The sequence below is a fragment of the Neoarius graeffei genome, chromosome 15 (genome assembly GCF_027579695.1).
Source record: "Neoarius graeffei isolate fNeoGra1 chromosome 15, fNeoGra1.pri, whole genome shotgun sequence".
NCBI classification, from domain to species: Eukaryota; Metazoa; Chordata; class Actinopteri; order Siluriformes; family Ariidae; genus Neoarius; species Neoarius graeffei.
In genome coordinates this window covers 72,161,552-72,173,909 of record NC_083583.1, presented here as the reverse complement: position 1 = coordinate 72,173,909, position 12,358 = coordinate 72,161,552, and positions in this window count along the sequence as shown.

Genomic DNA, 12,358 nt, shown 5'->3' with positions numbered 1-12,358 from the left:
GAGGAAACCCCGTGTCTTGGTCATTAAGAGCATGCGCTGAATAAACACCTGTGGCAATTATGTATTTTCAATTCAGATTATTCACTATTGCATATTTACACATCATTGAGGTGCACCCTATCAGTTTGATGTGGATTTTTCTGTTCGTTAATAATTATTCATATTTTCTTGTCCATTCAATTGTGAATATGGAATTACTTGAACAAAGTGTAATTCTATTTTTTAGAATTATCCACATCAAGAAAAATCCACATCAAACTGATAGGGTGCACCTCAATGATGTGTAAATATACAATAGTGAATAATCTGAATTGAAAATACATAATTGTCACAGGTGTTTATTCAGCGCATGCTCTGAATGACCAAGACACGTGGGTTCCTCTCCCAAATGCAAGGGCTGGGCAATGTGGTTCTCTCTCCGGTTGAAGTTCATGTTGTCATGGCTCAGGTGGATAAGGCGCCATACCATAAATCTGGGGGCCTACGTTTGATTCTGACCTGAGGTCATTTCCTGATCTCTTTCTCTCTCCTGCTCATTTCCTGTCTCTACACTGTCCTATCCAAATAAAGGTAAAAAAAAAGCCACCCAAAAAATTTGTGATAACCTCAATTGCCTTTTTGTACTACTGTGAATGCCACTGTTCAGCAAAAAGAGAAATCTATGTTGGCAGAATGAGGAATTGAAAATTGACTTAATTAAGAATTCTTAATAAAGATAACAGTGTTATCATGGTTTGGATTATCATGGGCACATCGTTGGCAAAACATAAAATTATTAATGCAGACTGTTGCCTTGAAATTTCAAGTATTCTCAACTATTCTTTTTTACAGTGTACCACTCCCAAATTAAACTTAATTTGTTATATCTTTTCAACACTGATTATAATAACACACATATTTAACTATTCAAAATGTGTATTGGTCAACCTCAGACTACGTTACAAGGTTTGGAAGTCAAAGATGGCTGCATTTTTTTCAGTCCTGTTACCAAAACTCTGAAAGTAACAGGACTGAGTTTTTAGCCTAGGATTAGCTAATACATGGAATTAAGCCACATGGTGTCATCGCTAATAGCATGACCACACTTAGCACATTCTAGTGATTTACCAAAAATCTGTATTTTTAAAATAAACAAATATCATCTAAGAAATAATTTAAGTAACAGGATAGTATGTTGACTTTGACCTTATCAGTCAAAGTTAAAAAATCATCAAATATACAGAAAAGTAAATGAGAGAACTAACTTTTGGTCTTCCCATGGCCTTCAGAAGACACAACTGATGTAATTTCCTGTTGAGCATGTGATTTATGGAATGTTCCAAATTTGTCAGATGGGGTAATATGTTTGGGTAACAGGACTGAGTGAAAACCCAGGGACATGACTAAAATGTGTATTTTAACTAAGATATTGTGGATTTCTTATGAAAAAAATATATTTAAACCATGGATAGGATATGGAGTCACACAGCAGTGCAAAAGAAATACTGTTTCTGAAGGGGAAAAGGGAGTTGGGAGAATGTGTGTGAGAAGTTCAGTGGCAGGAAGACTGAGAGGCTGGTGGGAGCATGGTGGTGATGTCTGAGGTCTCCCATCCAAGTACTGACCAGGCCCAACCCTGCTTAGCTTCTGAGATCAGACAGGATCAGGCATAGTCAGAGAGGTGTGGCTGTAGGATGACAGCTCTTGGGTTTCAGGCAGTCTCCCAGCAAGCAGTCCCTCAGCAGGCAGGAGATAGAGAGCAGGCTGGAACACAGAGTCACAAATCAGGTAGCAAGATAGGGGACAGAAATGCAGGGTCAGGTTACCAGGGCAGAAGAGTAGGGCTCCAGGCAGGGCTGCTCACACCAGGCAGATGGAGAGGCAGGTGAGCAGCAGGGCTGGGCGAGCTGGAGATCAGGCGAAGGTACAGGAGAGGCAGGCAAGAGGCAGAGTCGACAGGACAGAAGGCAGATCAGGTTACCGGGGCTGGAGAGCAGACAGAGTCAGACGGAACAGAATATCTTCAGGAGTCAGAGTAGTAGGAACACAGAGCAGGTTATCATGCTGAGAGTTGCAGACAATCTGACACAGAAGCTTGGGAGGACTGCAGTATTAATACACACAGGGGGAAAGCAGGTGATTGGTAACAGCCAATGACAGTCACTGAAAGTTAATAAGAAGAAGTGAGTGCGGGCGTGGCCAGTAATGCTGAGTGGAGATGTTACCTGAAGAGAGAAGCCCACAGGTAGGACCATGACATTTTAATCATAATATTTCATAGTTAAGTATAAAGTTAGAGTGCGGGGACAGGTAACACATGCTATTTTTCAGTATTTTAGGTAGTTTTTATTAATCCTTACAATTATATATATCTTAAATTTGAAATAAGACCAATGTGCAGGACATTCTGTGTAATAAGGAAATGTATTTTAAAGTACATTTTTATGTGCATTTATACATATAATTTTCTAGGGACGGAAATGGCACCGATTCGGTGGAGTGGCTCACAATCAAAGGATTCCACACGGTGCATGCGGACAAAGACTGCACCAGGAGTGGTAAGCGCAAAGGGGGAGAGCTTTCCGTTCTTGTGAACAACCGGTGGTGTAACCCAACTCTCATCACCGTGAAGGAGCGCATCTGCAGCCCAGATGTTGAACTGTGTGCTGTCGGACTTCATCTATATTATCTGCCCAGGGAGTTTTCTAAATGTTATCATGGTGGCTGTTTATGTTCCCCCCTCTGCAAACCCAAACACTGCTTGTGACACTATTCACTCTGCAATAGCTCGGCTACAGACTCAACACCTGAGTGCATTCATTGCTATCTTAGGTGACTTTAATCATGTTAATTTGGACAAAACACTTTCCACTTTCACCTAATTTGTGAACTGTCCTACCAGAGAGATACGAACAATAGACCTGCTGTATGCTAATGTTAAAGAGGCTTACAGCTCTTCCCCCCTCCTCCCACTGGGCAGGTCAGACCACAACCTGATTTACCTCTCCCCCTGCTATGTGCCTCTGGTGAAGAGACTACCCACCACATCAAAGATAGTGAGGAGATGGACAGATGAGGCCAACGAGATACTGCAGGGATGCTTCAAGGTGACAGACTGGCAGACACTGTGTGAGCCCCACAGAGACGACATTGATGGGCTCACAGAGTGCATCACGGGATACATCAACTTCTATGTGGACACCATTGTCCCAGCCAGGACTGACAGCTGTTACCCCAACAAGCCGTGGATAACGAAGGACATCAAAGCTGTCTTAAATGAGAAGAGGACTTTCAGAGCTGGCAACAAGGAGGAGATGCGAGGAGTACAGTGTGAACTGAGAGCAACGATCAAGGAGGCCAAGGAAAAGTATAGGAGGAAGTTGGAGTGGAAACTCCAACAGAACAACATGAGAGAGGCGTGGCATGGAATGAAGACCAATCACTGGTTACAAGCCAACCAACAGTGAAGGAGTGGATGGCAATGTGGAAAGGGCAAATGAGCTGAATCTCTACTTCAACAGATTCGATGGCATGACCCCAACCCACCACCACTCTTCTGCGGGATGGCTACAATCACACACTTCACATTCTCTCCCCTCCACCACCTCTTCTTTCCCAACCTCATCCCCATTTCAGGACCTCGCTTGCACCTCCTCAACAGACCCCCTGGCTGAGCACACCCCCCAAGAAACACCTTCATCCCTCCCCCACCAGTCACCTCCACACCGATCATCAGCGAGGAGCAAGTGAGAAGACAGTTAGAGAGACTCCATGCAGGAAAATCAGCAGGCCTGGATGGTGTTAGCCCCAGGGCCCTGAAGACCTGTGCCCTCCAGCTAAGTGGAGTACTTCAGCATGTCTTCAACATGAGCCCATGCTGTGGAAGATGTCATGCCTCATCCTCATGTACCAAAGAAGCCACGTCCCAGTGACCTCAAAGACTACAGGCCTGTGGCATTGACATCACACATCATGAAGACCCTTGAGAGACTCATTCTGGAGCAGATCCAGCCTATGATCCAACCACTTCTTGACCCCCTTCAGTTCACCTACCAACCTCGTCTTAGAGTAAAGGATGCAATCATCTACCTGCTCAACAAAGTCTATGGCAACCTGGACAAGCTAGCCAGCACTGTGAGGATCATGTTTTTTTTATTTCTCCAGTGCTTTTGACACCATCTGGCCGGCTATGCTGGGTGAGAAGTTGACAGCAATGCAGTTGGATGCCCCACTGGTGTCCTGGATTGTGGATTATTTGACTGGCAGACCACAGTACATGCGTTTGCAGTGCTGTGTCAGGCAGAGTGATCAGCAACACCAGGGCTCTGCAAGGGACTGTCCTTTCTCCTTTCCTTTTCACTCTCTACAACACTGATTTCAACTACTGCACAGAGACCTGCCACCTCCAGAAATTTTCTGATGACTCTGCAGTGGTTGAATATATTACCGGTGGTGATGAGGGCGAGTACAGGACGGTGGTGGACAACTTTGTCACATGGAGCAGGAAGAATCACCTACAGCTCAACATGACAAAGACGAAAGAACTGGTGGTCAATCTGAAGAGAATCAGGGCTCTGGTGAAACCTGTTAACATCCAAGGGGTCAGTGTGGACATGGTGGAGGAATATAAGTACCTGGGGGAGTACTTGGATAATAAACTGGACTGGTCCAAAAACATGGACACTGTATACAAAAAGGGCCAGAGCCGTCTCTGTTTTCTGAGATGGCTGAGGTTCTTCAACATCTGCCGAACGATGCTGCAGATGTTCTATGAGTCTGTGGTGGCCAGTGCCATCCTGTATGCTGTCATCTGCTGGGGCAGCGGCTTGAAGGTGAAGGACACTAACAGACTCAATAAGATCATCAGGAAGGCCAGCCATGTTGTAGGTGTGGAACTGGACTCTCTGACAGTGGTGTTGGAGAAAAGGACACTGTCCAAAATAAAAACAAACAAACAAACTTAGACTGTCCTTCCCACCCTCTACATGATGAGCTGATCAGCCACAGGAGCATATTCAGTAAATGGCTGATTCTTCCACGCTGCACAACTGAGACACACAGGAAATCATTCCTACCTGTTGCAGTCAAGCTGTACAATACCACTGTATAACTGTGGTACACTGTCTTACCATGTATATGGTATCCTTAACTCAGGTGTAATATATGTATATAAAATCACTTCATTTTGCTTTTACTTAAGTTATTGAACTTATTTAAATTTATTTTTATTTATTCTTTTTTCAGACGATTTTATCTTCTATTTTTAGATATGTTTACGATTTCTTTGATTCAGGAGCTTGGTAGCAAATTTGAATTTCTCTCCAGGGATTAATAAGGTAATTCTGATCTGATACTCATTTACGTCGCAGCAGCACAGACCGCAACAATGGTCATTGGTCTGCTTGGCAGCATCACATTTCACCCAATCCATTTCTGGCTGCTCCTTCTTCTCGGAAAAATCAGAAATCTATCGTCACGATATTGTGTTCAATTTATAAACTGTGAGGCTCTATAAGGGCTGGAGTTCATTATAAAGGCCAGTGTAGTCCTGCAGGATTGCACACTTTTCTATATTTTTCTTCTAACAGACTCCCAATAAACAGATACCATCAGTGGTGTAAACCATAACTCACTAAAAAAAATAAAGCATCTGTCAGTGATTCACAGATTTGTGGATTTAAAATGCTCATACTGCTGAATACAGAGGAGTTAAAACACTTCAAAAATGCTTTCAGTGAGAATTTACTTGGTTGACAATGAAGTCACCCTAGGTTTCTTTCCCCCCCAGTAAATTTGTTTCAAAACAATACATCCATATTATTTTGTTTATATAATTCCTACAGTGGAGTTTGCATGTTCTCCCCTTGTCTGTGTGGGTTTCCTCCAGATGCTCCGATTTCCCCCACAGTCTGAAGACCTGCAGGTTAGGTTAATTGATGGCTCTAAATTGATCGTGGGTGTGAATGCGAGTGTGAATGGTTGTTTGTCTCTGTCAGCCCTGTGATAACCTGGCGACTTGTCCAGTGTGTATCCCGCCTCTCAGTAGAATTCCTACAGCCCCCAATATGGACTGAGGTCGAGAAAGCTGTGGGGAAAGCAAGGACATTCAGCTCCAGGGCCAAACGGAGTCCCGTACCAGCTTTAAAAAAAATGCTCCGAATGTCCTACAGTTCCTGTAGAGGCACATGAAGGTGGTTTGGAAGAAAGGAACATCCCAAAAGCATGGCGAAGAGCTGGAGAAGTGGCAATCCCAAAGGGAAAAGATGCTTCAAACATTGAGCAATTCCAACAAATCAACCTCCTGAATGTTAAGAGGAAGACCTTCTTCAGTGTTGTTGCCCAAAGTTGATTCAGGTTGATATCGTACCTGAAATGGAACAACCTGATAGACACATCAGTACAGGTTCTGGGTTCAAACCCAGTGGCCGGCGAGGGCCTTTCTGTGTGGAGTTTGCATGTTTTCCCCGTGTCTGCGTGGGTTTCCTCTGGGTGCTCTGGTTTCCCCCACAGTCCAAAGACATTCAGTTAGGTTAACATGGGGCGGCCTTGGGCTGAAGTGCCCTTGAGCAAGGTACCTAGCCCCTGACTGCTCCCCAGGCGCTCTAGTGTGGCTGCCCATTGCTCTGGGTGTGTGCGTGCATGTTCACTACTTCAGATGGGTTAAATCCAGAGGATAAATTTCACTGTGCTTGAAGTGTGCATGTGAAAAATAAAGGTTTCTTCTTCTTCTTCTTCTTCGAAGGCTGGGATACCAGGCTTTTCAGGATGCTTAGAACACACAAGCATGATATGGCATCAAATTCCCCAAAAGGAAGAGACCTACACATTTTATTCCTGGATCTTGCCAATGCTTTTGGGTCTGTCCTCCATTCTCTCCTGTGGACAGCCTTCAATTATTTCCATGTGCCAAAGACCATCACAAATCTGGTCAAAAACTACTTTCAAGATCTGCAGTTCTGTATTACAACAGAATATACAACAACCTGACAACCTTTTGAAGTGGGAATAATGGCAGGGTGCACAATCTCCCCACTAGCCTTCATCATGGTTATGGAACTAATCATTCAAGCATCCAAATGGGTGGTAGGAGGAAAATGTCTGCAGTCTGGAAAGTGCCTAACTCCCATTCGCGCCAATATGGATATGACCACCCTCACCTCAACCATTGCATGTACCAAGCGGCTGCTGAATAAGCTTCACACCAACATAACTTGGGCACCGATGAAGTTGAAACCCAGAAAGTCAAGGAGCATATCCATCATCCAAGGAAAACTTGTGGAACAGAGATTCCATATTGGTGACAGACCTATTCCAATGGTGTTGGAGCAGTCTGCCAAGAGCTTTGGGCACTGGTACAACTTCAGTCTCAAGGACTCAGACCAGAACGACCAACTAAGGGAAGACACCATCACAGACCTTGCTAGTATAGACAAGACCTCTCTTCCTGGAAAGTTGAAACTGTGGTGCCTGCAGTTTGGATTGCTCCCCCATCTGATGTGGCCTCTCACAGTCTATGAAGTCTCAATCACCAAGGTCGAGAAGCTTGAGAGAACAATCAGCTCATACATCAAGAAGTGGCTTGGACTCCCACGCTGCTTCAGCAATATTGGCCTGTATGGATATGGTGCTCTAGAACTGCCTGTCTCAAGTCTCATCAAAGAGTACAAATTGAGGCTGGACATGACCCTGACTGAGCTGCAAGATACTGCTATATGAGCAGCTGCTCCCAAGCTAGCAACGGGGAGGAAGTGGACCCCATTTGATGCTGCACAGCAGACAGTACTGGCTCTCGGGTATGGAGACACTGTGGGTTAGGTGCAGCAGGGAAGAGGTGGATTTGGTCTTGGAGCAAGTCATCCAACTTGGCACAATGCTATATCCATAGAAAGATGAAAACTGGTTGTCGCTGAGGTCCGGCAGCAAGAGGAGGCGGAGAGATGTACGAAGGCAGTCTCACAGTCCAAATGGGGCCAGTGGACTAGCTGGGAGAACCTTGAGCATTGTAAACTCACCTGGAGAGATCTGTGGGAGACAGAAGGAAGCCGAATCAGCTTCATCATCAGGGCTACCTATGATGTGCTTCCAACACCCAAGAATCTACACCAATGGGTTGGAGAAGATCCATCATGCCACCTCTGCCAAACCCCAGCAACATTACAGCATATCCTTACCAGCTGCAAAATCAGTCTCTCACAAGGCCACTACACCTGGAGGCACAACAGGGTCCTGCAACAACTGGCCATTATCTTGGAATGAAGAATATTCACCACCAATGCCCTCCCTCCCCCAATGTCTGATTTCTCAAACACCATCCCCTTTGTGAAAGCTGGACAACTTCCTGGGAAACCATCTGTAAGGATGGAGTTGACCCTCCTGGATACTGCTTGGGACTGGAAAATGCAGGTTGACCTAGGTAAAAGGCTCATTTTTCCATCAGAGATGATCACAACTAAACTCAGGTTTAGACATGATCCTATGGTCAACCTCACAGAAGTTCCTATACATTCTGGAGTTAACTGCCTTGGGAGGCTGCAGTTGATGAAGCATATGAATGCAAGAGACTGAAATATGCTGACCTAGCAGCAGAGGCAGAACAAAGAGGTTGGCGGACCAAGGTCCTCCTGGTAGAGGTTGGCTGTAGAAGGTTTATAGCAACCTCAAGATCTAAGCTCCTGAAGAGGATGGAAGTTTGAGGCCAGGCCCTCTGACAAGCAGTCAGGTCACTGTCAGAGGCTGCAGAAGGAAGTAGCAGCTGGATCTAGCTTAAAAGAAAGGATCCCATCTGGGCTGTGAAATGACCAGCAAGGGGGGTGAAATTGGAGGGTAGCACACCTGGGATGCTGGGTGTCACTGTTGAGCCCTCTGGAGGTGTCATGGGCCTATCAACAAAACATCAATGAAGGAGGGCTCCCACCTGACGACCCCAAGGAAGTGATTAGCCCCTTCTCTACTCAAGATCTCAGAGTGCCAACTTATTTGAGGGATTGAAACATCAAGTCCTATGAGCTCACCAGTGAAACATGGAACTCGTGGTTTTTTCCTTTCTATTTGATGTCAGTAAATTCTGTAAGCAAATAAATAAAGTAAAAAACAACTGTGGTGCAGTGGTTAGCACTGTTGCCTCACAGCAAGTTGTTTCTGGGTTCAAGCCCCATGGCCACAGAAAGGTCTATGGCCAGGTGGGACCAAGGTCTCTGAGGTACAGGGAGAGGGCATAGCTTACCAGAGGGAGGGGTTTGTGGAACCTTTTCTTGGGCACATTCAGAGCAAGAAGCAATAAAGTGATTAATCTTGGTTCTCCTGTTTTCCCACCAGTACTTACTTCTCAACATCTGATAAGTCCTTTGACTACTAGGATGTCCCCTAGCAGGAGATGCATATGCCCATGTGATGAGTTTACCTCGAAGGGTTTTGGGGACATATAGCAGTTCTGGTGGACAGTCCTCTGGGCCCCTCCAGGGTTGAGAGTTTCTGATCTCTTTATCTAAATCCCAAATTATAGACTGCATGAAGTATTCTGGTGCAAGAACAAGATGTGGTTCAGTGTTGTGAGGAGCAGAACTGGGGGTTTGGGATTGAGCATCAGCCTGTGTGTTCCTAGACCCGGGATGAAAAGAGATCATGAAGTTGAATCTGATGAAAAAGAGGGCCCATCAGGCCTGACATGGGTTCAACCTCTTTGCTTTCTTTAGGTATTCCAAGTTCTTGTGGTCCGTCAAAATCACAAAGGGGTGTGTAGCTCCCTCTAGCCAGTGCCTCCATTTCTCGAGGGCAAGCTTAATAGCTAGTAACTCATGATTCCTGACATCATAGTTCCCCTCCACAGATGAGAGCCTCTTTGAGAAAAATGCTACTGGGTGAAGCTTTGGTTTTTCGCCGAAATGCTGAGATAGCACCCCTCCAACTCCTGTTTCTGAGGCATCCACCTCAACAATGAATGGTTTGGTGGGGTCAGAATGTTGTAGGATGGGAGCTGATGTGAATGCAGTCTTAAGTCGGCTGAAGGCTTCCTCCACTGCTGAGTTCCAGAGGATACATTTTGTACCTTTTTTAAGCAGGGCAGTTATTGGAGCAGCGATGGTACTGAAACCTCTGATTAATCATCTGTAGAAGTTTGCAAAACCTAGAAAGCATTGGAGTTCCTTAATAGATGTGGGTACAGGCCAAAACGTGACCGCAAATACTTTGGAGGCGTCCATACTGACTCCCTCTGTGCTGATGCAACCCAGGAAAGAGATCTGATGTAAATGGAACTCACATTTCTCAGCTTTGATGTAGAGATGATTCTCAAGTAGACATTTTAGCATGGATAGGACATGTTCCAGGTGACTTGATTCATCTGAGGAGTAGATCAGAATATCAATGTAGTCAATGTAACCTCCCCAGCATGTCCAGGAGCACATCATTGATCAGGCACTGGAAGACGCTTGGGGCTGAAGAAAGTCCATAAGGCATGACCCAGTACTCAAAATGGCTGGCGGTGGTGCTAAATGCTGTCTTCTATTCATCACCTTCTTGAATTCTGATCAGGTTGTATGCACTGTGCAGGTCAAGTTTTGAAATATCTTTGCTGAACGTAGTTGTTAACGCTGAAGGGACAAGTGGAAGTGGATATGGATACTTTATAGAAGACTTAATCAGGTTTCTGTAATCTATGCATGGACAAAACCCCCCTCCTTTCTTCTCCACAAAGAAGCCGTCTGCGGAAGCAGGTGACTTGCTGGGATGAATATACGTAACCTTGCCTGAGAGCCTCTTGCATGTACTCCTCCATTGCTGCTTGTTCTTTCTGGGAAAGTGGGTAGATGTGGCTGTGAGGAGGTGATGTACCTGGGAGAAGGTCAATGGCACAATCATAAGGGCAATGTGGAGGTAGGCCACAGGCCTTGCCCTTACTGAAGATCTCCTTCAGTAAAGAGTAGCACTCCAGCAAGTTGTCTAGGGAGTCAGATTGAGGACTTTCTACTGAGGTCGAGGAGATGCAAAGTTGAGGACATAACAAACAGTTCTGGAAGCATGTGCATGGGGGACCATAAGAGGATTTCTTTGTGTTGCCATGAAATCAGAGGATCGTGGAGCTGTAAACCAAGGATAACCCAGGATGATGTGATTGACCGTAGAAGTCACAAACAGTGAAATGAATTCAAAATGTAGAGCTCCTACTTGGATACAAACTGGAGTGATCCTAGTTGTGATGAGACCATCTCCTATGGGTCCTCTGTCGATGGTCCTGATGCTGAGTGGACTTTGCAGAGGGATTGTGGACAGGTTGAACTCCTGGATGGAATTGTTAACGAAGTTCCCCTCCACCCGAGTCAACAATTGCAGACAGTATATGGGTCAAAGCTGGCAGTTTCAACAAGACACATACTCGGAGTTAAATTTCCTTGTAGAACATGCCATGTCAGGAACAGGTTCAGGGTTGTTGCAATTTCTAGTGGGACAGACAGGGCACTGAGAAATGTGATGGTTGGAGCTCCCACAGTAAAAGCATAGACCCTCATGTCATCATCTCTCTCATTCAGAGCACCTCAGTCTGGTTTGGGAAACCTCCATGGGTGAGGACACATTCCTAGACTGAGCTGGCCTGGTGTCCTCTTTGAGAGAGGGATGGCTGGAGAGTAGATGATCTAGGCGAATCATGAGACCGATGAGGGAGTCCAATGTGAGAATCTAAACATAAAACAAATTTTGACAAAGGGGGGGAAATCATATACTCGAGGTTTTACTTCAACATGGTACCAGCGCAAATCCTGGCGAGCTGGCTGCAAGGACACCTCAGCGGTTTTCTGCTACCCCTGCTTACTTTTCCACCCTGGAGGTGGCTCCACACTGCTTGGACTGTCACTGGAGTTTCGGACATGCATCATTTGTCGGAGAAAATAAAAAAACATGAGTCATCAAAGATTCACATGGGCAGCTGCCTGAAATTTTCAGCTTTTGGGAGAGTGAACATCGCTACACAACTAGATGAGGGCTACAGGCTAGCAGTTCACCACTACAACGATGAGGTGAGCAAGAACAGGCACATATTAAACCGGCTCATCCAACGCGTGAAATTTTGTGGAGTGTTCGAGTTAGCTCTACGAGGCAAAGACAAAACTGAGGGCTCCAGTCACTGTGGTGTTTTTCTGGGTTTGGTTGACTTCGTGACTCACACACACACACACACACACACACACAGTCACAGAATCAGTTCACTTTTGATGTTTTCAATGTGCATTTTTATATTTGCCATACTTTCCTCTGAGAGTTAGCACTTTGGTAATATCCTTGGTAAGTACCAGAAATTGCAAGATCTAAAGATCCACTCATCTATTTATTCAACTGGTATTGTTATGTTAGCCAACTATTTACAATGTTTTGTTACAGTAAATGC